The 3,777-nt window shown below is 39.5% G+C and overlaps 1 non-coding gene across 1 annotated transcript; it reads left to right on the top strand.

The window, feature by feature from the left end:
- Window positions 1–438: 438 nt before the first annotated feature.
- On the top strand, window positions 439–543 carry LOC123569909 (small nucleolar RNA U13). Its single transcript, XR_006693792.1, has one exon. It is a non-coding gene; the product is annotated as a small nucleolar RNA U13 (small nucleolar RNA).
- The last annotated feature ends 3,234 nt before the right edge of the window (window positions 544–3,777 follow it).

The following is a 3,777-nucleotide window of genomic DNA, read 5'->3' as shown; positions in this document are numbered from 1 at the left end:
ATAAATAAAATAAATAAATTTCAACATGAGTGTTGGAGGGGACGTTCAAATCACACCAACCAGATATCAGAGTGTGACTCTAACTGGGCTTTGTTACAACCAGTCCAGATGCTAAATTACTTAAAGATGTAAGTGTGGGCTGGGTGCAGTGGCTCATGTCTGTAATCACAACACTTCGGGAAGCTAAGGCAAGCAGATCTCTTGAGCCCAGGAGTTCAAGACCAGCCTGGGCAACATGGTGAAACCCTGTTTCTATAAAAAATACAAAAATTAGCCAGGCATGGTGGCTCAAGCCTGTAGTCCAAGTTACTCAGAAGGTTGACGTGGGAGAATCACCTGAGCCTGGGGAGGTTGAAGCTGCAGTGAGCTGCAATCATACCACTGCATTCCAGCCTGGGCAACTGAGTGAGCTCCTGTCTCAAAAAAAAAAAAAAAAGGATCCTTTTGTAGTTCATGAGGATGATGATTGGGTATTTCACACATGTGTGTGAAATGTGCCACCCTCAAACCTTGTTACAATGTCAGCATATTACCTGCCTGACCTGAAAAAAAAAAACAGAAAAGTTACAAGTGTGACCTAAGACCCTCTGGAGTTCTGGTTCTTGAAAGTGACTCCACGTGAATCCTTGGCTAGTTGCTCTTTTCACTCCAATTGCCTAACTACACACCTTGGAACCAGCTCTTGCTTGCATTATGGCTCAGCTTGTACTCATGGCAGAAGGTGCAGTGGGAGCAGGCATGCCACATGACCAGAGCAGGAGCAAGAGAGACAAGTGCCACATACTTTTAAGCAACCAGATCTCCCAGGAGCTCCACTCACTATTTCAAGGACAGCAGCAAGACATGAAGGATCTGCCCCCATAATCCAAACACCTCGGTCCAGGCTCCACCTCCAACATTGGGGATTACAATTCAACATGACATTTGGCACGGACATATATTCAAACCATATTAGTCCTACAAAAGACTGGAAAGTTTGCTGTGATGGAGAAGGGGCCGTGTGCAGTAGGGGTGGGAATTTAAAGATCTAATGACTTTTTATGCAGACTTTTAACCTATCTGCTAGTTTTCAGCTGCATGTTCATTGCCAGTGAGTGCCCAAGCGTCCTGTGATTCCAATTTTTAAGCATTTCAGAGACTTTGTGGTATAAATCAGGTCACTTACAGACTTCCCTCACTGGTTTAGAATTCAATTTTCACAAGTCTAGTGAGTCAGTTATCCCTCATCCATCTGCTTTACAGTTTTCAAAATGTTGATGATGTTTGTCTTTATGGGTTTATTTATTTTAAACATTTTACTGTCATTTTCAGGGGTTTAAGAAAGGAATTTGAAGTCAATATGTGCTCAGTCCATCATCTTAAACAAGAGGCTAACATGAAAGTATCTGCAAAGGAGAACAACATGGAAGAAACCTTATTTTAGGAAGTTGAGATCATCCGTAAAATGCAGAATAAATTAAAAGGGAAGAAACTAAAGCCATGAGGTCAGGAAGACACACAAAAATCCAGAAAGGAGACAATAAAAGGACCAAAATATGATGGTGACAAAGGGGATAAAAATGAAGAACACGACTTTTCAAAAGAAAGAAAAGAAAAAAATCCTGTGGACCAATCGACTAAGACAAAGAGGGTTCTATAGTGCTATTGGTTTGAAACAGAATGACTGAGATAATTCTAGGGAATTTATGAAAAGTAATGAAGAGTAAGGGAAGAGGATTTGGGGACAGGTCATGGTTGCGTTTTTATAATAGTGATTGTTGAGAGTGCGTTATGGAGGCTGATGTGGGCGGATCACTTAAGCCCAGGAGTTTGAGACCAGCCTGGGCAACATGGCAAAACCTCCATCTCTACAAAAAATACAAAACAATTAGACTGGTGTGGTGTGGTGGTGTGGGCCTGTAATTCCTGCTACTTGGGAGGCTGAGGCTCAAGAATTGTTTGAACCAGGGAGGTGGAGGCTGCAGTGAGCCGACATTGCACCACTGCACTCCAGCCTTTACAACAGAGTGAGACTCAATCTAAAAAAAAAAAAAGAAAGAAAGAAAGAAGGAAGGAAGGAAGAAAAGAAAAGAAAAGAAAAGAAAAGAAAAGAAAAGAAAAGAAAAGAAAAGAAAAGAAAAGAAAAGAAAAGAAAAAAGAAAAGAAAAGAAATCTGGCCAGCTCAGGAGGAACAGCCTAAATATACAGACAGCTGGGACTCCTTTTGTCAGGGCTGTCAGAGAACCAGAACCAACAGGCTATACGTGTATTTATATTAAGAGATTTACTTTAAAGAATTGGCTCATGTGATTATGGGAACTGGAAAGTCCAAAATCTGTAGGGCTGTCCAGCAGGTTAGAAACTCATGTAAGAGTTGACTCCTCAAGTAGTCTTGAGTCTGAAACATGTAGGGCAGGCCAAGAGGCTGGGAACTGAGGCAGCATTTCTTTGTTACAGTCTTGAAGCAAATTTCCTTTTCTCTGGGAAGGCTTCGTTTTGTTTTGTTTTGTTTATTTTAAGGTCTTCAACTGATTAAAAGAGGCCCACTCACATTACTGAGGGTAATCTCTTTTACTTAAAGTCAACTGACTGTTGATGTCAGTCATATCAACAAAACACCTTCACAGCAACGTCTAGCCTAGTATTTGACCAAACAACAAGGCTCCATAGCTTAGTCAAGTTGATGCATACAATTTAGTTTTACACTCCCCAGTGAAACTGCCCAGCTAGAGCCTCCCAATGTCAAAGTCCACTCTCAATCAACAAGGTCCACTCATAGCACAGAAATCCCAGTCAGTCTTCTAACTGCCCCATCCTAAAGAAAGAGCAGGGATCCAAAAATAAATAGACATATGTGGAAAGTCACTAGGAGGAAATGAAAACAATTCAGGAAGAAGAAAGTGACAAAAAGTATTAATACCTTCAGAGAGATAAGAGAAGATAATTCAATCATGAAAGAAAGAAGCTAGTGAGGGGAAAAGATTTCAGAGAATAAAAAGAAACTCTTGGAAATTACAAATATGATAACATGAATGAAAAACTCGGTAACAAGGATTATAAATTAAAGGTAAGAAAATCTTCAAGAAAGTTAAACGAAATGGTAAAGACACAGAAAAAAGAAAAGAGAAGGAAAATATCAGTTTAGGAGGATTAGCATCTGAATAAAGTTTCCAGAAAGAGAATGGAGAAAATGAAGGAGGGGAAATTGTCTAAGTAATAACTCAAAATTGTTTAAGCATTATCAATCATGAGTTTCCAGAATAAAAAGGTTTACCAAGTTCCCAGCACAGTGGTTGACTACATATCCACACCAAACCACTTCATCATTGAAGAAATTAAAGAAAGCCAAGATAAGATAGTAAAGTTTTGTGTCCATGAGAGGGACAGATGACACAGAAATGATCAAGAATCAGACTGACTTCAGGTATCAGGAGAGGGCAATGGAACATGCCTTCAAAACTCTAAGGAAAAATGACATTTTGACCCAGGATTCTATTTCCAACGAAACATAGCAAATTTAAGGATGATCTTTTCAGAAATGAAAATTCTTGGCCAGGCATGGTGACTCAAGCCTGTAATCCTAGCACTTTGGGAGGCCAAGGCAGGAGGATCACTTGACCTCAGGAGTTTGAGACCAGCCTGGCCAATATAGTAAGACCCTGTCTCTAAATTTAAAATATTATGTATAAAAAATATGAAAATCAAAAATAAATAAAAAATAAACAAAATGAAAATTCTCCAAAAATTTACTTCCCAAGTACTTTTTATCAGCAAGTGATAGTGGAAGTTTTCCTCTAA

The sequence above is a fragment of the Macaca fascicularis genome, chromosome 17 (assembly GCF_037993035.2).
Source record: "Macaca fascicularis isolate 582-1 chromosome 17, T2T-MFA8v1.1".
NCBI lineage: Eukaryota > Metazoa > Chordata > Mammalia > Primates > Cercopithecidae > Macaca > Macaca fascicularis.
The sequence above is the reverse complement of the archived record's forward strand: the minus strand, read 5'-3'. Positions and strand labels throughout refer to the sequence as shown.